Source organism: Dendropsophus ebraccatus, unplaced genomic scaffold (genome assembly GCF_027789765.1).
Source record: "Dendropsophus ebraccatus isolate aDenEbr1 unplaced genomic scaffold, aDenEbr1.pat pat_scaffold_1361_ctg1, whole genome shotgun sequence".
In the NCBI taxonomy this organism is placed as follows: Eukaryota; Metazoa; Chordata; class Amphibia; order Anura; family Hylidae; genus Dendropsophus; species Dendropsophus ebraccatus.
Window position 1 is genome coordinate 24,021 of NW_027208782.1, and position 21,946 is coordinate 45,966.

Consider the following 21,946-nt stretch of genomic DNA (forward strand, 5'->3'; position numbering starts at 1 on the left):
AGCCGCACTCTTCATTTTGTAAACTGACAGGTATTCAATGAATAGCAGCCGCACAAAACTGACATGTCAGTTTCTCGTGCGGCCGGTTGGAATCCTGGGCCGGAGTGTATACTATGGGGGAGATTTATTAAACATGGTGTAAAGTATAATTGTCTCAGTTGCCCCTAGCAACCAATCAGATTCCACCTTTCATTTTCAAAGAATCTGTGAGGAATGAAAGGTGGAATCTGATTGGTTGCTGGGGGCAAATGAGCCAGTTTCACTTTACACCATGTTTGATAAATCTTCCCCAATGTGTATACACTGTCCGGGAATCCCCTGACTTCAATGCATTGTGTGACCATAGCCTAAAAGAAACACCAAGCACTTGTTTTTGGCAGAGTTTACTATTGTGTTGTACAGCATTTTTTCCTGGTATTTTTGAAGTCCTATTCAGAAGTGCATGTTGTATTGTGACAAAAAAAGCACCACAAACTGCTGTGTATGTATACATCTTAAGTGCATATATTACTATAGAGTCTTTCAATTAACATCCGGCTGGCGTCTTTCTTATTATTTTAATTGAAAGGTTTGTCTCTTTTAGTGTTGCCTGTATTTAATCCATTCAGAATTTAAAATGTACAGTTATTGGATAGAGCTGGACATGGAGTGCTAAACGTTATATTTCTCTGACACAAGCTCTGTGTGTAGACTAAAATGTATAAAAACATTATGTACTAATTGTTACATTGTTTAAAGGGAGACTCTGGAGAAAAATGTTTTTATATCAGCTGAAGTTATACAAATTTGTATATTTCTTCTATTTAAAAATCTCCAGTCTTCCAGTACTTATCAGCTGCTGTATGTCCTGCAGGAAGTGGTGTATTCTTTTCAGTCTGACACAGCGCTCTCTGCTGCCACCTCTGTCCATGACAGGAACTGTCTAGATCAGGAGGGGTTTTCTATGGGGAAGAGACAGTTACCAGCAGTCCCAGGGTGTCAAAAATTGGCTCTTTTGGTCTGAATACACTGCCAAACAGCCCAGTTTTTATCCTATCTGCTGAAATGGAGAGAGTGAGGACTGTCAGGGGCTCAATATTAGCATTGAGAGTCTAAAATTACTGTATTACCACTCTAAAGGATCTAACAAAAACATGGAGGTTTTTTAAATACATTAGAAATGCCAGATAAAGGGATATTCCAGTGAAAAGATTTTTTTTCTAACAAATCAACTAGTGTCAAAAGGTTATTTAAATTTGTAAGTTACTTCTGGCACCAGAGAGCACTGTATCACACTACGAAGAATCCTGCAGGTCATACAGCAGCTAATAAATACTGGAAGATTGAGATTTTTAAATACAGTGGTACCTTGAGTAACTTGGATTGAGTGCGCTTTGCAAGAAGAGCTCACAGTTTTTTCAAAATTATAACTTTGCTTTGGTGTAAGAGCTCCCTGTACTGGGTGGGAGGGGAAGCGGGGAGGGGCATGGTCTGCATAGCGGGGTCTACAGCACTATACACTGACACAGGAAGTCTCCCTCACCTTCCAAATCATAGCAGATCCACTTCAGGCTGGGGCTTGCATCAGGAGACAAGACTGTGGAGGTAATCGCTTCATAGCTGTAACCCCTCTCTCCCCGGACAGAGAGCGCTGCATGTATGTGCCCACATCTGCCCTGCTCATTCCTTCATGCTCCCTGCAGTCTGTATTAGCCCTTGTGTTTCCCATCCTCTCCATTCCTGCTATAATCTGCCTGCATTAACACTCAGCTATACACACTGCTGCTGCTATAATGTGCCTGCACTCACACTCAGCCATTCACACTGATGCTATAATGTGCTTGCCCTTACACCCAGCTATACACACTGCTGCTATGTGCCTGCACTTACACTCAGCCATTCACACTGCTGCTATAATGTGCTTGCCCTTACACCCAGCTATACACACTGCTGCTATGTGCCTGCACTTACACTCAGCTATACACACTGCTGCTATAATGTTCCTGCACTCACACTCAGCCATTCACACTCTATTCTAGCCTGTTGTACTACGCTCCTGCATTATGGGGATCTGCAGTTCCATCCTGTATCTACAAACTGCTGCTGTTTTTCAGATTTATGCACTTACTATACATTATACTCCACATGCTGATTGTTATACTGTACAGTAACTTATCACATATTCAGCTGTTTCTAAATAATTGTTTCATCTGTTTTACATGTTATTCCAAATTAAACATAATTATTTTTAGGGTGTGGAACCAGTTGTCTGCATTTCAATGATTTCTTATGGGGAAATTTGCTTTGGTTTAAGAGTAATTTGGATTACAAGCAGTTTTCCAAATGAATTATGCTCGTAATCCAAGGCACCACTGTAGAAGTAAATTATAAATCTATATAACTTTCTGACACTAGTTGATTTGGAAGATCTTTTTTTCTGCCGGAGTTCCCCTTTAAGTTCCCAAACACCTCTATGGATGCCCTTTTACATATCAATTTCAAATAAAGTTGTAATAAAGCCATATGAAGAGACCTAATGAAAAAAAATAAATAAATAAATATATATATATATATATATATATATATATATATATATATATATATATACAGTGGCGGTCTTTGGCACCAAGCACCCCAAGCGATCGCTTGGGGCCCCCAACATCCAGGGGGGCCCCCACGCCCCGCTCTTGTGCTCAAGACCGCTGGACAGGGTCGCTGCCCCGCTTGCTGCTGCCATCTGAACTGTAACTATGAGCACTCGTAATGAGAGCTCATAGTTACATGCAGCAGCACTGACAGGGCGGGAGAAATTGGCCCCCTTCCTGTCTGTCACTCTTGTGGCCGCAGGAAGGGTTTTCCCTGCGGTCACAAGTGGCAGCTTTGTCCTTGTGGTGCCGGCACTCCAGTGACATCACTGGAGCATCGGTGCCAGGACAAGGGGAGTGCGGCCTCTTGTGATCACAGGGAAAACCCTTCCTGCGGCCACAAGAGTGAAAAGAAGAGGAGACACCCGGACCCAGGTGAGTATAAGTGTTTGTTTTATTGTGTTATATACTATATGGGAGGGGGAGCACACAGGGGTCTGTTTAACTGGGGGAGCACACATCGGGGGTCTATATAAATGGGGGGAGCACACAGGGGGGTTATATAACAGGGGGAGCAAACAGTGGGGCTATAGACTACTGGGGCTTCACAGAGGGGTCTATATACTACTGGGGGCAGCACACAGGGGGTCTATATACTACTTGGGGCAGCAGAATGGGGGCTATATACAACTTGGAGAGCACACAGGAGGTCTATATCCAAGTGGGAGAGCACACAGGGGGGCTATATACTACTGGGGGAGCACACAGGGGTCTATATACTACTGGTGGGGCACACAGGGGGTCTATATACTACTGGGAGAACATACAGGGGGTCTATATACTACTTGTGAGGCACACAGGTGGTCTATATATAACTGGGGAGCACACAGGGGTCTATATCCAAGTGGGGGAGCACACAGGGGGCTAAATACCCCTGAGGGAGCACACAGGGGGCCTATATACTAGTGGGGGAGCACACAGGGGGTATATACAACTGGGGGCAGCACACAGGGGGTCTATATACAACTGGGGCAGCACACAGGAGGTCTATATACTTCTGGGGGAGCACACAGGGGGCTATATATAACTGGGGGAACACAGGGGTCTATATACTACTGGGGGAAGCAAACAAGGGGTATATACTACTGGGGGGCAGGACACAAGGGGTATATACTATTGGGGGCAGCACACAAGGAGTATATATTACTGGCGGTAGCGCACAAGGGGTATATACTACTGGGGGCAACACACAGCGGCCTATTGTTTTGGAATGCGTGTCGAGGGAGGGGGCCCCAGACATAGCTTCGCTTGGGGCCCCAGAAATGCCAAGACCGCCCCTGTATATATATATATATATATATATATATATATATATATATATATATGAAATATAAGATGTTACCGCACTAACCGCAGTAGTGCTTTACTGCGTGTCGACAGACATCGCTTGCTTAACAGTGTGAAGCAGGAAATTGGGTTATTTATGAGCATAATCCAGCACAGTAGTTATAAGTGTAATGCCCTATTATAGTTTTTACAGACTTGGTAACAGATTGTACCAACTCTCCACACGTGTATTCATGTGACCAAAAGCAACATAAACAACATAACAGTAGAAGAGTAAGTATTTCATGGTGACTTTCCTGAGCCTGGTCTTCAGCATTAGGTTGATGTCATTACCCCAGGTATGCTGGGAGGCAGGTGGTTGTTTTCGTCCTATGCGTTCAGGAAGCATTTCATGGCAATTAAAATAATAGCTCTTGTGTCTTCTGTATCGGAGAGCAGCCAATCTGGCAGGAACACAGTGACTGTTAATACCTGCTTATTTGTTTCGAATGACCTTTACTATAATAAGTTATTCCTGTAAACATTCTAAAAGGGAATTTATCATGTAAAGAATATTTTTTAGGTGTAGCTATGAAACACGAAATAAATAAAATGTTTGCTCATTTCTTTTTGATCATTGTATTCATTTAAAAAAAAATTCTTTTGGGTTGACCGTATAGGATAGGATGTGCATACTGCCTGTCTGTTTTGTCTGTAAAGTGCAGCAGAGTAAGTGCGCTTTATGGAATGTCAATGAATTGTAACAGTCTCCAAAAAGTGACACCAGAGCCTGTGAGTCTATATCTGATCTTACCTTGGTTTCCAGCTGTAATAAAATCCTCTGCTTACTCTGTTCCAGTTTACACAGCAAAGTGACATGAATTACACGTGGATCATGACTTTATGGAATGTCCATGAATTATAACAGTCTCCAGGAAGTGACACCACAGCCTTCCTGTGTCTATATCTGGTCTTATATTGGTTTCCAGCTGTAATATGGAGCTGTAATAAAATCCTCTGCTAACTTGTTCCAGTCTACACAGCAAAGTGACATATGAATTACACAAGAATCATCACTTGTCAAATGTCAATAAATTCACAAAAAGTGACAGATAACAGAGCCTTCCTGTGTCTATATCTGGCCTTATCTTGGTTTCTAGCTGTAATATGGAGCTGTAACTCTGTTACAGTCTTAAAAGCAAAGTGGCAAGTGAATTACGCATGAATCATCACTTTGAAAGCAAAAAGATAAAAGTAGAAGTCCGTCAGGGGTGTTAAAAAATCATTTCCATATGGGGGTGGGGGGAACATAGTAAAGAAGGCATATTTACCCTTCCCGGTGTAGCAGGCCAGATTAACCCCCGTCCAGATTATACCCGGGTAAAGTTTGGCCTAGGCCAGAGTATACCCCGGGGTTTAAAATAGCCTAGGCCAGAGTATACCCCGGGGCACAAAATAGCCTAGGCAAAACTATACCCCTCCAGGCCAGAGTATACCCGGGGTATAAAATGGCCTAGGCCAGAGTATACCCCGGGGTATAAAATAGCCTAGGCCAGAGAATACCATGGGTGTAAAAATAGCCTAGGCCAAACTATACCCAACCAGGCCAGAATATACCCCGGGGTATAAAATGGCCTAGGCCAGATTATACCCCGGGGTATAAAAAATAGCCTAGACCAAACTATATCCGGTGTGTAAAATAGTCTAGACCAAACTATACCCTGGGGTGAAACATAGCCTAGGCCACGGTATATGCATCTAATGTCGAGCCAGGCCACAGTATACCCCGAGGGATAAACTATATACCTGGGGGTGTAAAACAGCCTAGGCCCGACTATATCTCTATTGGTTTTCTCACCCCTGGCCTAGGCCACAGTATACCCCAGGGGATATATTCTTTACTGAGGGGGTGTAAAATAGCCTAGGCCACAATATATCCCTCCTGGTCATAATGTTATCACTTCACTGGTTTCTCACTTTATCACTAATTTGCTAATTGCTAATTTATTTTTTTTTAATCATACTCGGACACACAGCTGCTCCCACTTGTCGGGATTAGAGATGAGCGAACCGGGTTCGGGTTCGAGTCCATCCGAACCCGAACTATCTGCATTTGATTAACGGTGGCTGCGGAACTTGGATAAAGCTCTAAGGTTGTCTGGAAAACATAGATACAGCCAATGACTATATCCATGTTTTTCCACATAGCCTTAGGGCTTTATTCAAGGTCAGCAGCCACCACTAATCAAATGCCGATCATTCGGGTTCGGATGGACTCGAACCCGAACCCGGTTCGCTCATCTCTAGTTGGGATATACAGTACAGTGCTTACATGGAATTGACAGTAGATGGCGCTGTCCAATCAGTGCATCATATGCACTATTTTTTGAGCAGGAGGAGGTTTTTATAAGCTGCGCAAAATTTTACGGTTGTTGCGCAGAAATTATTATTAGATGCAAGTGCCTTGATACATCTTTGTGCAAGTGCCTTGATACATCTTTGTGCAAGTGCCTTGATACATCTTGCTTAATTCATTCCACAATTTATACCTAAGGCTGGGTTCACACTGCATTTTTGCAGTCCGTTTTTTTCATCCTTTGTTTGCAAACAAAAAAATGCATTTTTTAGCATAAAAACACGGTCAATCAAGTTTTTTTGTGTACGCTAAAAAAAGTATGCATTTTAATCCGTCTTTTGATCCGTTTTTTTATTATAGAAGTTAATGGAAAAGCTGATCAAAACTGAGGCACACAAACGCTTCCTTTTTTTTCATCCATTTTTCAAAAAAACGTATGGGGGGGGGGGGGAAACGTACTGCAAAAACACAGAGTAAACCCAGCCTAAAACAGCTTGAGTAAAAAGCTACGCTAGGGTAGGATTTTGCGCAAAAAAAACTAAAAAATTGCACATGATAAATCTAATGAAAACTAGTTAATAGAACAACCCCCCCTTGCAAACATTGAAAAAAGTTGCAGGTATTGGAAACTGATGCAAAATAGCGTAAAACCCTTAATAAGTCTTGCATAGATATTTATGAAGTGCACAAAATCTCCTTATTAGGCAAAAAAAAAATGTGTTAACACAATGATAAATGTCACCTATGGGGGAGATTTATGAAACATGGTGTAAAGTGAAACTGACTCAAATGCCCCTAGCAACCAATCAGATTCCACCTTTCATTCCTCACAGGACCTTTAGAAAATGAAAGGTGGAATCTGATTGGTTGCTAGGGGCAACTGAGCCAGTTTCACTCTACACCATGTTTGATAAATCTCCCCCATATATGTTTAGATTTTTAAGATTTCCATCAATAGCTTTTCACTTATCTTACAAAGCCGAAACCCCCAAAATGTTGAAAAAATTAAGTATTTCTTGTGTATATCACTCACTGCTGCTATTTTTAGGGGTATAAAATGGCCTGAGGGGTATGAATTGTTTGTTTTTAACACTTTTCACGTTCCCCCTGTACCTGCACCTGCACCGTGTAATGCTGTATAAGAAACACTGATGTGGAGGAGTTTGCCTGATAATGAACAGATAAGATGGGAGGGGGGGGGGGTTGAGTACAGGAAGAGGCTTTTCTGCCTAATAAAATCTATTACAGAGTTCCTTATATTGACTTGTACTACTGACTGCCGCACAGATGTTTTATATGACAGATACACCTTACAGGGTGGTAATGGGACAATCCTATGGACAGTCTCCCTGTTGCCTAGCAACCGCGCACTAACAAGGAGCAGCTGGATACAAATGTAACTAGATGGTGTGATATCACTGAGGCTTTCTGGGAAGAAACATGACTGGACTCGCCCATATGGACATCACATCCTTCTGTGACATCACAATGACGTATATGCATAGAAGCAATCTCACACAGCTGGGGCGGCTCAGTTGCAGCTTCCTCCTGGCTGAGCAGTCCGGCTCCTCATTTATACAGGTGAGGAGTCTCTTCCCTCTCCCTATTTTTCCAGCTTGTATTTTGCAGCCTTGCAGCAGGAAAAGACTGAAAGAAGACGAAGACCGCTACCTGTGGGAGAGAGACTGTCGTCTGTGGGAGAGAAACCGCTACCTGTGGGAGAGAGACCGCCGCCTGTGGGAGAGAGACCGCATGTAGGAGGATGTCTGCATCAGGAACATCAGGAACCTGCATTGAAGCAGGTGAACAGCGTTTATACATACAAGGTAAGAGCCCCCCCACCCCCCTTTTTTTTTTTTGGTTCTTGTCTTTTTCAGCATTTGAAGTTGGAAAGCCTGAAAGAGGAGCAGAAGGGGAAAAGAAGGGGAAGACGGACCGCGCTCACATAAATACAAGGTGGGATTACACCTTGCTTGTTTATTCAGCATTTGAAGCTAGTAAAGCCGGGGAAAGGAGCCGAAGAGGAGCTGAAGACGACCCCCTGCATGTACATACAAGGTAAGAGCCTACCCCCTCCCCCTGCCCCTTTTTTTGTACTTGTTTTTTCAGCATTTGAAGTTGGGAAAGCCTGGAAGAGGAGCTCAAGAAGAACGCCCGTGGGAGGAAGAGACCGCCCGTGGGAGGAAGAGGACCGCCCGTGGAGGAAGAGACCGCCCGTGGGAGAAAGATGCTTGTGCAACAACGAACATCCTACATCAGGAAGACCACCGGACGACGTTGCCCCTAGTATCCCCATAAATAGGTGAGGTCCGGCAGCGGTAGGCAGATGATAGCCGTGATCCAGGGTGATATCCGATCGCCACTTGTGGGGTCAGGAAGGGAATTATTTTTTCCCCTGAGATTGAAATCTCCGGGGTTTTTTCTTCGCCTTTCCTCTGGATCACTCGGCGGTGACTCTTCGGGTTCACAATCCACTGGAGCCAGAAGAGCCGCCGTCCGCATTATGTAATAGAATATGGAACCTCTGCCTATCGCTGGGGGCTCTTACAGGGGGGTTAACGGCCATAGTTTGTACTTGTAAATTTCAGCTGGATTTGTCCCTGTTATATGGTCCAAGTCCTGGTGCAATGCAGCTAATACCCCTGTAAGACTCCCCAATAAAATCCTACAAATATGTTTAATAAAGGAAGCGTTGCTTCTTCTAAACAAAAATGTCTCCTGTGTTATTTTTTATGGAAATATTTCCTTACGGACGGACTACAATGAACTGCTGGGAGTTTAATACTGCGGTATATAATCTGCTGAGGCCAAAATATACCTGGGGTATAATCTAGCCTAGGCCATTTTAACCCCGGGTATAGTCTGGGCCCACACAGCACTGTGACCTACTCCTGGACCCCACTGACAGTCTGCAGATCTCACCTGCTGCTACGTCATGACCCAGCGGAGGGATGCCCCACTTAGACAGTCAGTAACTGGGGCGGGATACCTCTGTAGTCACTGATTGGCTGAGCGGGCTAAATCCCACCATACAGTGACATGTCAGCTGGGTTGTGATGTACCCTGAAGCCAGGAGAAAGCATCATCTGGTGGGTCAGGAGCCCAGTGATTCAGCGCAGCATGGGGGCCGTTAAGCGTACTCAGGACTATATAACAGTGTTATAATGGTATTATTGGGGAACTAAATTTTCCTGTTAAATGCACACTATATGAGATTATTGTGCTGTGTGCATTCAATTTGGATAAAGCTATTAGTTGGGATAGGCTACTGTGGCCATCTCTTTTGCACATTGGGAGCTTTACCCTTGTCTCAGAAAGACAACTGTATGTGCCTATGAATTCAATTTAATAGGGCCTTTATACTTGTTTACTCCACACTATTCAATTCAAGGCACCCACAGTTGTCTTTCTGAGACAAGTGTAAGGGTACTATTACAAGGACTGATTAATATTGTAAACTAATCGTTTACTGGGCCAATTACACAGCCCACTAATCGTTTTAGTAAGGGCTGCACGGACATAACTAATGATGTCTGTGCAGCCCTTGCTAAACACTTATTGGGCCGTGTCATAGGCCCAGTTAACGAGCACCGATCTATCAGATCAGCACTTGTTTACAATATAGATAAGGCCATCATCGGCCATGTAGTAGTACCCTAAATCTTATAATAAAACCTTCCTCCCAGTCTCTTAGCTTTGATCAAGAGGAATTTCTTAAATGAATGGGTTTTATGTGAAGAAAATCAGTTTTGCCTTCCAATTCAGATGTTATCCATATATTATATTTTTTTACTTTTTGTTATTTAATTTCCCAAGCTATAGTTTATGGTAATGCTCCTTTATAGGCTATGTGTTTTCCTTACTGGCTGCACTATATCCCATTACTTTCCCTTGGCTTCAAATTCTGTTCTACCTTAAGTCAATAATCTCTGTGTGCAGTACTTATCATTTACTTTGAACCGAGACAATCCAGGGACAACCTGAAATACGTGTAGCAAATGATCATCCAGCATTAGAAGAGACCTAGTGTTCTAGGCGCTGAGCAGACGGCTCCTATCATTCCAGTTTGCAAACTTAATTGGCGGCTGGTGTTGAACTTCACTCGGCTTATTAAAGGGTGAAGGAGATGGCTGGGTGCTGCGGCTGCTGGAGCAGTTCTCATTGTGGGAACAAATGGTAAAGGCGTATAAATATATGAGTGAGATATTATCAGTGAGTCACACGGAGAAGGATCCTGCAGACGGAACCAGGAAGCTGAGCAAGATGGATATTCATCATCTGGAGGAGCAATACAATGGGATCAAGCAGAAACAAAAGTTACAGACACACATCATCGTTTTCAAACCAGGTACGTGGGACTGTAAGGTAGTAAGTAGTTCTTAAAGTTCTTTAGTCTCTAAAAGTGACTGTGAAGTTATTGCTGGAGACAGGTAAGAGGTGAAGAGGAACAGCACATGGTTGGAGAGACTGGGATATAGAAACAGGTAAAATACAACATAACTATCCATATTGTTAACCAGGCATCTAATATTTGAACTTTTTTGGCAATAAATGTTACCTAAAAATTATTTACCTAACAGTAGTAGAAATATTACGTCAGCCCTTGTTCTTTTAGCTATTAGCTCTTTGTTTCCCCCTGAGGATGCCACTTAATGGCAAAACATCTCAAAGACACAGGCTAAGTGCCAAGATTAAAAGTTATCACATATCCACGGGATAGGTATTAAATAGCTGGTTGGTATGGGTGTGACTGCTGGGACCTTTATGATCGGAGGTCTTTTGCTTCTGGTTCAATAGAGCAGCAGCACACAAGCTCGACCACTGCTATATCCACTCAATATGGGAACTCCAACCATAGCCAAATACAATGCTCCGCTATTCCCTATTGCTTCAAAAGGCTGCATAACAATAATAATAAAACAATGGGGCAAGAGTAATCTAATAATCTAACACTGTAAGTGAATGCCTCATGCTGTACACTTACATGTTTTTAAAAATACAGAGGGTGGCCAAGGGAGTCCATGGAAAAACCAAGGGCAGCATGAAAACCCAACAGGCTCTTCTAGAAGGAAGAAGCTGGAGTCTGCCTCCCAGACACTTCAAGTGCTATTATTTTTTATATAAAGTTAGATAACTTTGTAATATATTTATTAAAGAAAATGTAATCTATTTTTATTTTTTTATTGACTAAACGTCAATAACCCCCCCCCCTTGCTGCCACCAGTGGCAGTGGCAGGAACTGCAGGGCTTCAGATGCACTGTTGGTGATATTGAGCCCCCCTTAATGTCTATTCAAAAGCATGGAGGATCTGTCTGTGTGGGCTTTCTAAAATGACATTTTCTTTATAAAGTTATATTACAAAGCTATATAACTTTATGAAAATAAATAATATATATATCTATATATATTATCTATATATATATATATATATACAGTGGTACTTGGTTTAAGAGTAACTTGGTTTTAAGAGCGTTTGATTTAAGAGCTCACAGTTTTTCTAAATTTGTGATTTGGTTTAAGAGCATTGCTTTGGTTTAAGAGCTCCCTGTACTGGGTGGGAGCGCGAGTGGAGGAAGGTCATGGCTTGCATAGCGGGGTCTACAGCACTGTACTCTGACACAGGAAGTCTCCATCACCTTCCAAATCATGGCAGATCCACTTCAGGCTGGGGCTTGCATCAGGGGACAGGACTGTGGGGGTAATCTCTCCATAGCTGTAACCCCTCTCTCCCCGGACAGAGAGTGCTGCATGTATGTGCCCACATCTGCCCTGCTCATTCCATCATGCTCCCTGCAGTCTCTGTCAGCCCTTGTGTTTCCCATCCTCTCCATTACTGTACAGTAACTTATAATATCACATATTCTGCGGTTTCTGAATGTTTGTTTTATCTGTTTTACATGTTATTCAGAACAATAAATCATTATTTTTAGGGTGTGGAACCAATTGTCTGCATTTTTATGGTTTCTTATGGGAAAATTTGCTTTGGTTTAAGAGTGGATTTGGATTACAAGCACGGTCCCGGAACGAATTATACTCGTAATCCAAGGCACCACTGTATGTATATATTTGTCCTGAATGCCCTTTTAACATAGTACCACAGCTTTATTTATACTATGTTTCAGAGTAAATCATATTTGTCAATAACAAAGGACCCTGTCAGAATTTTATGCTTTCCCTCGAGGGATATCCGGCTAGTCCTGTGTTTCGAGGCTCTTAAATGAGGCTCCACAGACTTTTTTTTTTTTGCATATTAGGATTTGATCCTGACCTTGGCAACATAAAATTTCTGATAGACTCCTTTTAAATTGGAGGTTAACTGCAATACAACAGTTTTTCTTTATTTTTTATTAATCCCCTCTAACACTTCTGGAGGGCTGTATTTTTTAACTGTAAATATGCTGCTATACCCCCTTTATTTTACTGGTTTTGAGGAATAGAGCAATCTGATCTTGCAGGACACTGTCCAAAAAAGAATTCTGTGTACTTACCTTATATTACTTACCAGCAACTTCTGGGCCTATGATATTTACTTGCATTTCTGAAAAAAGCAGCTTTGTTTTTTTTATTTATTTTGTCTTTTCCCATTTTTGTAGCTGTACTCAAAAAGTTGAAGATACGTTATATTGTAGAAATATCTTTGTTTTTCCATATTAGCATTTACATAAATTATGTAGTTTACAGTGAAATAAATGGAAATCTTTTTTTTTTCCTGACAAGCCCTGTAGTTCCGTGTCACAAGGGATAATATAGCTGTAATAATTACACTTGACAGATAATTGTAAGCTTGGTGACCTGCATGCACACTCCTCCCATTCAGGATGTGAACACATGAAGTAATAGCTCAGGATAGCTCAATGACATTTCATGTTTGCCATTAAAATACATACGGATTTAGGTTGAGATTTAGGATTAAAAAATCTGCATGTATGGACAAAAGCAACAAAATCATTATGTTTATTCTAAATATTCAACTAAGGATGTAATAGATGTAGATAGATTTGTTATATTTAGAAACATATATGTCCGGTCTGTTCACATTGCAGCATTTACCCTTTTCTGTTAGAAGTCTGTGTTGCGGTGTTCTGCTGTATAAATTGACAAGTGGGTGTTGCTATTCCCCCTACACAGTTTGCCACTGTTAGCGCTGATTGGACAGTGTCAAAGTTTGGAGTAACACACCCCTTTAAGGGATATGGTGACACCCAAATGACAATTTACATTACCAGGTGGAACAACAGACACACCACAATACAGAAAACCTAATGCAGAATTATCTCAAAAAACATTTAGTAAAACAGACATGTAAAGAGATCTGACAGTTGTGGTTCAAAGGGGTTATGCAGTGTTAGAAAAACAAAAGCTACTTTATTCACCACTCTTGTCTCCACTTCAGGTGTGGTCAGGGACACTTTTGCCATGAGGCGGATCGATGATTTTTGCCTCAGGCAGATTCTCTGGTCCCTGAGGCAGCAGCAATTCCACCCAGCTCTTTGTTATTTTTTAAACTGCTGCATGGCTCCTTCCCCTGCACAGTCTCTTCTCTGAACAGGAGAAGCTGCTGCCTGGCTCCTCCCCTGCACAGTGTCTTCTTTAAAAGGAGAAGCTGCTGCCTGGCTCTCTTCCCCTGCACCAGTGTGTTCTCTGACAGGAGAAGCTGCTGCCCTGGCTCCACCCCCTTCACAGTGTGTTCTCTGACAGGAGAAGCTGCTGCTGGCTCCTAGCACACTGTGTGCATCGTAAAAGCTAAGCTGCTGCCTGGCTCCTCGCCCTGCATAGTGTCCTTCTCTGACAGGAGGAATTGCCCGATTTCAAATTCTGCCTCTGGCAGCAGGGAAGCTAGAAAATCAGCCCTCAGTGTGGTTTGCAATAAAGCTCCATTGACTTTAATGGAACTGAGTTGCAAAACCTGCACCCAAACTGGAGACAAGAGGGGAGATTTATTAAAAATGGTGTGAAATGAAACTGGCTCAGTTGCCCCTAGCAACCAATCAGATTCCACCTTTCCATTTCCCAAAGAGTCTGTGAGGAATGAAAGGTGGAATCTGATTGGTTGCTAGGGGCAACTGAGCCAGTTTCACTTCACATGTTTGATAAATCTCCCCTAAGATTTGTTTTGAATCTGGGGAAAAAAGGGGCCATGTTTTTCTAACACAGGATAACCCATGTAATTCTGTAAAGCAAGGATGGGAAACCTGTGGTTCCTCATCCAAAGGCAGTCCAGGCATGATGGGAATTGTAGTTTGCAACAGCTGGAAGGACGAAGGTTCTTCATATCTGCCTTAAAGGTCTGTTCACTGTGCAGTATACATTCTGTGTGTACACCAAACATATGGCTCCACAAATGATGCAATGGAAAGATATACAGTTACCAATTAAAAAGGAACAAAACTACTTAATGACAAAAAACACATGGCCTTGCAGAATGCATTTTCCCACAGGATACATTTTGAGGCCTATTCATCATTTGTGCTTTTTATTTTATGTTTTTTTGCGATTGCACACAAACTCACAGACTCACTTCCTGGATAAAATGGTGATGTCACGACCCGACTCCCAGAGCTGTGCGGGCTGTGGCTGCTGGAGAGGATGATGGCAGAGGGATGCTCAGTGTCCATCCAGTGCCCTGTGCCCCTCAGTGTCCCCCTGCCATCATCCTCTCCAGCAGCCACAGCCCGCACAGCTCTGGGAGTCGGGTCGTGACATCACCATTTTATCCAGGAAGTGAAGCCTTGATGCAGTAGTAAGTGCAGGGAAAAAAGCACTTTATAAGCATTTCCCGTAATAAGTGCATATTGGGGATTTGTATAACTTTTAGGGGCAATACAATACTTTAATCAAAATTTTCGCCTGACTTCTCCTTTAAACTACGTCCCCTCCGAGCAAAGATTTTAAAAAATGCCACAGCAGGGATAAACTGATGAAAAGTAGCTAAAACTGCTTTATAAATGATGCGTAAAAGTTTACACCCTGAGCAAAAACACAAAATAGGCTGGAATAATGGTGCAAAAAGAATAATTAATATGCCCCTTTGTGTTTGCAGTGTATATTTTGGAGGACATTTATGAAGACCGGCGTACTATGCTGCCGGCCTTACATTCGGCCTCACCCCCAATTTTCCCGCCGGATTTACTAAGAGGCGAAACCAGCCTGACCAGCACCTGACAACATTGGGCACAGAAATCTACACATGCTCCTGTGCAGGTGTAGATTTCTGCCATGATTTAAGCCTGCCACACTTCCTCCCAGCGGGGGATACAACTGCGGTATGTCGGGTGCAGAAATCTACACCTGCTCCTGAGGTGTAAATCATAATAAATCAAGCACGGAAGGAGGCCACACCTCCTTCCAGTCTTGCCACGCCCCCTGCCCACCCAAGCAGGGGACACAGCTAGCATATGCCAGGGGCGCAACATTGATAAATGTCCCCCTTTGTGTATACACCATATGGTTCAAAAATTATGCAAAATAATGATACATTTTCATTTATCTCCTTTTGACTACCATTGTAAAAAAAGAACTTATATGGCACATTACACATTTTGTGGGGTTCCATTGCATTGCACTAGAGTCGAATAAACTTAAAAAAAAAAAATTATATCAAAAAGACCCTTTTCTACAGGAGTGTCATTGTTCAGGTGGTTTATACTGTAAAAGCAAACAAAAGAGAAAAAAGAACAGTAGATTTATAAGAAGGTAAAACACCTAAGTAGGTTTGTTGAGTAATGTGTAAACCTCTTGTGAAGCCATAAAGGCCATAATGGGGCTTTCAGCTTTGACTACTACTCATGAGATGTTTGCACTGTGTCTTACTGCTCTATGCACTAACACTACATCTGATCCTCTGAGAAATCACAGATAATGCTGCCCTTTGTTTGTTTTCTATATAATGCCCCATTATATCGCTTATCCGTTATATCTGAGGAGCAGTCAGCACTCAGGAGATTGTACGTTTGCTTTGGCAAAATATTCCATGCAACTGAACAACAGTACTTTCTCCATATCTGACATCTCTGTTTATTCTATCTCCGGTCATCCATGTTGTACACAGCACCGTATCTGTCAGGTGTGTCCGACACTATCTTATATAAATAACCCACCATCAGAATATAAACTGTGTATATGTTTTTAGGCAGGTGTATCACACATATTGTTTTCAATAAAAAATAAAAAGGCCACTTTTTACAACCTTTTTTTTACTTGTTTTTACCATTTGGCGTTAGTTTGAGAAGATATCCAGGTACAATGGTTGAACCACCGAATAAACACAGAATCTAGACGCCAGGGTCCTTTAGGATAGTCCTACGTCTTGTTTTTTTAATATACAGTACAGTGGTGCCTTGGATTACAAGCATAGTTCGTTCCGGGACTGTGCTTGTAATCCGAATCACTCTTAAACCAAAGCAAATTTACCCATAAGAAATCATTGAAAAGCAGAAAATTGGTTCCACACCCTCAAAATAATGATTTTTTATTCTAAATAACATGTAAAACAAACATTCAGAAACAGCTGAATATGTTAAATGATTAGTTACTGTACAGTATAGCAATCAGCATGTGGAGTATAATGTATAGTAAGGGAATAAACCTGAAAAGAACAGCAGCAGTTTGTAGATATAGGATGGAGCTGCAGATCCCCATAATGCAGTAGTGTAGTACAACAGGCTAGAATAGAGAAGCAGGGCTGCTGGCAGAGGTCTGTGTGGTCACATGACAGCAATGGGGAAGGGGTGTGTGTTCACCATGGACCAATGAGAATTACAGAGCTGTGCAGCAGGACAGTGACAGAAACCTTTCTATACAGCAGTGTGAATAGCTGAGTGTAAGTGCAGGCACATTATAGCAGCAGTGTGTATAGCTGAGCGTGAGTGCATGCACATTATAGCAGAATTGGAGAGGATGGGAAATACAAGGGCTGACAAAGACTGCAGGGAGCATGAAGGAATGAGCAGGGCATATGTGGGCACAGTTACAGTTATGGCAAGATTACCGGGGTTACAGTTATGGCAAGATTACCTCCAAAGTCTTGTCCCCTGATGCAAGCCTGAAGTGGATCTGCTATGATTTGGAAGGTGAGGGAGACTTTCTGGGTCAGAGTACAGTGCTGCAAACCCCCCTATGCACACTGTGCCCTTCCTCACTCCCCCTTCTACCCAGTATTGTGAGCTCTTAAACCAAAGCAATGCTCTTAAAAAAGTTATAATTTTGAAAAACTGTAAGCTTTTCAAGCAAAAAGCTCTCAATCCAAGTTACTCTTTAACCAAGGCCCCATTCCACTTAGCTTTAGGCTACAAACACACTTGCCGGATCTGCAGCGAGTCCTCTCGCTGCAGATCCCGGCCCTATTCTTTCAATGGCAGACAATATCGCAGCAGAGATGTACATCCTTGCTGCGATTTTGTCTGCAGCCCGCCCCATTAACCCCCCGGCCGCCGGAGATTATACATTACCGGGTCCCCGCTCCTGCTTGCTTCGGGGCAGGAGCGGGGACCCGGTAATATATAGCCTGGCCGCCCCCCTGCTGCCCCGATCGCCCCCTCAGCAGCACTGATCGTCCCCCGCAGCCCCCGGCCGCACAATATCCCCCAGCCCCGGCCGCACGATTTCCCGCAGCCCCCGGCCGCACGATCCCCCGCAGCCCCCGGCCACACGATTCCCCGCAACCCCCGGCCGCGCGATCCCCCGCAGCCCCGGCCGCACGATCGCCCCCCGCAGCCCCCGGCCGCACGATCCCCCGCAGCCCCCGGCCGCAGGGGCAGCCAGGCTATACATTACCGGGTCCCCGCTCCTGCCCCGAAGCAAGCAGGAGCGGGGACCGGGTAGTGTATAATCTCCGGCGGCCGGGGGGTTAATGGGGCGGGCTGCAGACAAAATCGCAGCAGGGATGTACATCTCTGCTGCGATATTGTCTGCCTTTGAAAGAATAGGGCTGGGATCCGCAGCGAGTCTCGCTGCAAATACGCAGCGAGATAACTCGCTGCGGATCCGGCAAGTGTGTTTGTAGCCTAAAGTATATTTTCACCCCCTTTTCATATAAGGAGTTCTCAGCACCATTCTTAAGCTTATATTGTGGACATTTCATATCTTACCGTATAAAGAATTTGTTGGTGGTCTCTTTCCTTAAAAAATGCATGTTATTGTTGGTGGACATGGGCATGGCTTCACAGCCATGGTGCCCTATATCTCTGCCAACATTGGCGCCACAGGCCCCGTTCCTCTGTGACTTAGGGCCCTATTCCACCGGACGATTATCGTTCAGATTATCGTTAAATTGTTTGAATCTAAACGATAATCATTCGGTTGAAATGCAGTTAACGATTAATGACCGAACGAGAAATCGTTGATCGCTTTATAAGACCTGGACCTATTTTTATCGTTGCTCGTTCGCAAAACGGCCGTTCTTTTCATATAAAGTACGGTGTGTGAACATAGCCTAACAACACAATCTGGATATCAGCTAATGTGCCTCTCTGGCTTTATAATGCTGCAGCTGTGTGTAGGTTGTACTGGCATGTGATAAAAGTATTGTTTTCCTGTACCCTTCAATGGTCATTGTGAACAGCATTGACCATATACCGCAGAGTGCCTAGATACATGGCAGAGCTTAGATTTCTTTAATCTCACCGCTGGGTTCACTCCAAAACACAGACCTTATTGCCACGTGTACAAAGTTACCTCATAGGAATCTGTATGTGCCAAGGAAGCTTTGTAAATAGAGTTCCATTAACCCTCATCCCTCAGAGGCAAACGTGGACAAGGAGAAGAAGTATATTACACAGGTTACATATCAAACACGATCTGCCCTGTAGGATTATATAGTATAACACACCAGTGTGAACATAAGAGTCTTCCGGAGGAATATTTAATATGTGTCTGTAATAATAAATACTATTTCCCATAAAAATAGCAATTATGCACTTTTTCTTAAAACTGAGGACCGTAATGTTCCTCTGTTATTGCTCCTGGAAATGTATGAATACAGTACAGTACAGTAACAGTGGTAAGTTTGGCTATTTTTGTAGCCATTCTCAGACTCTCTAACAATACAACTCTGTTTCACTGCCATCCTGCTTCTATCGATGTTACTGTGCCCTCTATTGCCCCATGTGTTACCCCATGACTGTACCTACAGCACTGCCCATTACATTAAAGGGTTGTTCGTGAAAGATGCATTATTAGCCATGCTGCCAGGGCTGCAGGGGGCATTTCATTAATGTATACTTACCTGTCCTGCTCCGCTGCAGCTGCTGGATCCCTAACAGCCTCTAGGCTTCACTGTAAGTGTTACAGCAACATACAATGATGTGCATCTCCCTCCAGAAATGGTGGCTCAGCATAGACTCTATGCAAACCGGCTATGCCCTATAGGACATCATTAAATGTTTTCAAATACTGACAGCGACCTAAAGTGGGTGGCCTGGGAACCGGCAGCTGTGGCAGAGCTGGACAGGTATACATAAATATACAAAATAATGGGTCCCCAGCCAGACTTCAAAATCAATTCAGACTCCCAATCAGACTAAAAGGCATCCTCTCTTATAGGCTGCCACTCCCCTCTCTTACCTAGACTGTCTATCATGGCCCCTCTCTCTCATTACCTGCTGTTTCATAAAGATTTCTGCTCTTTCCCCCCCAAAACAAATGTTATGTCCCCCTCAGCTTTCCTTACAAGCTCCCTATATATCCTCATTACCTCTCCCCATTTATGTTATATCTAGGGCTGAAAGGACCCTTGTTGACATCACCAATGGTCCTTGAACTTCTATCTGTTAATGAGTTCTTTTTAGCTTTGCCCCAGTTTCCCACAAAATTGCATGAAGAACACTGCAATTTCAAGTAATTCACATCAAAATACAAAAAGATGCTATATGTTATGTATAGATAAAAAGATGCTATATTATATGTATAGGTTAGTCCAGTATGCCACAGCCAGAATCCTCTAGCGATAATTTATCTCTCAGAGATAGAAAAAAAGTTGAGTTGAAATCCAACTGCCCAGTTGTTATGTCATTTGTCATCCACCACCTAGGATGGGTCAGAAGGTCACCATACACATTAGATGGTCAACTGGACCTGCCTGGCCAACATTCATCCATTATCTATAGAATGATTCTGAAAATGTGATGACTGATTAGGTTATGGAGTAATGTTGGCCGTACACATTTGAAAGATGTAGGTTGAACGATTTTAGTCCATTTCGTCAGTTACAATTATTCAAACTGGTCTCACATGATCAATGACACTGAATGAAAAATGAACAGTCTCTCTGGAAACATTCTGAGGAGCATTTTGCCCTGAAAGATCATCCAAGAACATGAACATTTCAAACACAGACAATTTAATTTTAGATAAAAACATTCTATTGTTTGTTTGTTTTTTCTTAGAATTGTGATTTGTTGTAAAATTAAATTTCGAAAATTTAAAAAAGCAATACAATGCCATTTATTGTAACTGAACTTCTTTGCAGGTGACAATGAACTGATTTTACGAGAACCAGACGTGAATACTGTCCAAGTCAATCACAGAGCTGGGAAACATAAGGCCTTATGGACCAGATCCCCGTTAAAGAGGTCACTCTAGAATTGACTGATAAAAACTATCTAAAGGAAAAATGGCACTTGGCATGCACATCTAAACATCCATCGTATGGTGCAGCTAAATAGTCAACCTGTTCCTGAAACCAACTCACTAGAGCTTGACAGAAACATTAACAAAACTGTACTGTTTGAACGGCTTCTGAGTTCGGAAAGTCGGCCAATAAATGTGCCAGTACCTAATACTAAGACAATGGAAACGAAAGAGCCGAATGGTGATCACCATTCTATTAGTTTCCGCAGGAAATCTTCACTTAAAAACCCCATCCCTTCCTCGTGGAGTCAGTACCCTTTTCCGAACTCCAAGCCAAGTTCTCCTACAGAGAAACTGGTCTACTATCCTTCCCACAGAAGAAGAACCCTCGCATATCAGAGGCGGCCAGGAAGCTGGGTTTATATGTAACACATTAACCTCAATGTTTGGAAATCCTTCAAAGAGCAATGTGACTTTCAGACTCGTATCTGCTTGCACCTTACGTCTCTAGTGTGAATAATGCAGCTTGGACTGATCAATGTCTGTTACAAGGTTTTATGGGGATTTGTTACTAAGGCCCAGTATATAAAATAGTAGTATCTAATACCCCCATAGGGGCGAGCTAGTGTGGGAGCAGGCCTATCTACTAAGTCCTCTTAGCCAAACGTTGTAGGCACTTACACCACTGGCTTGCCTCTGTTTAGGAAGTTTGCAGAAGCCCTAAGGGCCAGTCCTATCATAGACTTAATAGCATATACCATATAATATTATGACTGGTGGGAATTCAACCTATTAAAGGGGAACTATCAGCAGGTTAGATGAATCTAACCTGCTTATAGCCCCTAGTGAGCACGGGTGCTGGGATCAAGGTATGTCCGTTACCTTCATCTTCAGCCCCGTAGCCCTGCTGTTGGTTGTTCGAGATTAGGCACACCGAGGGCGTGACTAACACCCCTATGAGCTCCAATCTAGCCTGCCCCCTGCCACCCCCTCTAATGAGTATTAATAGAGGGGGCTGGCCAAAGGGCTCAGAGGGGAGTTAGCCACGCCCCCAGTACTCCTAATGGCTTACCGGGCACAATAACAGCACGGGAATACGCTGAGATGAAGGTATCAGACATGCCTTACTCCTCA

General features: G+C 43.0%; 1 pseudogene; it reads left to right on the forward strand.

The window, feature by feature from the left end:
- Positions 1-5,111: 5,111 nt before the first annotated feature.
- Positions 5,112-21,466, forward strand: LOC138775108 (uncharacterized; annotated as a pseudogene).
- The last annotated feature ends 480 nt before the right edge of the window (positions 21,467-21,946 follow it).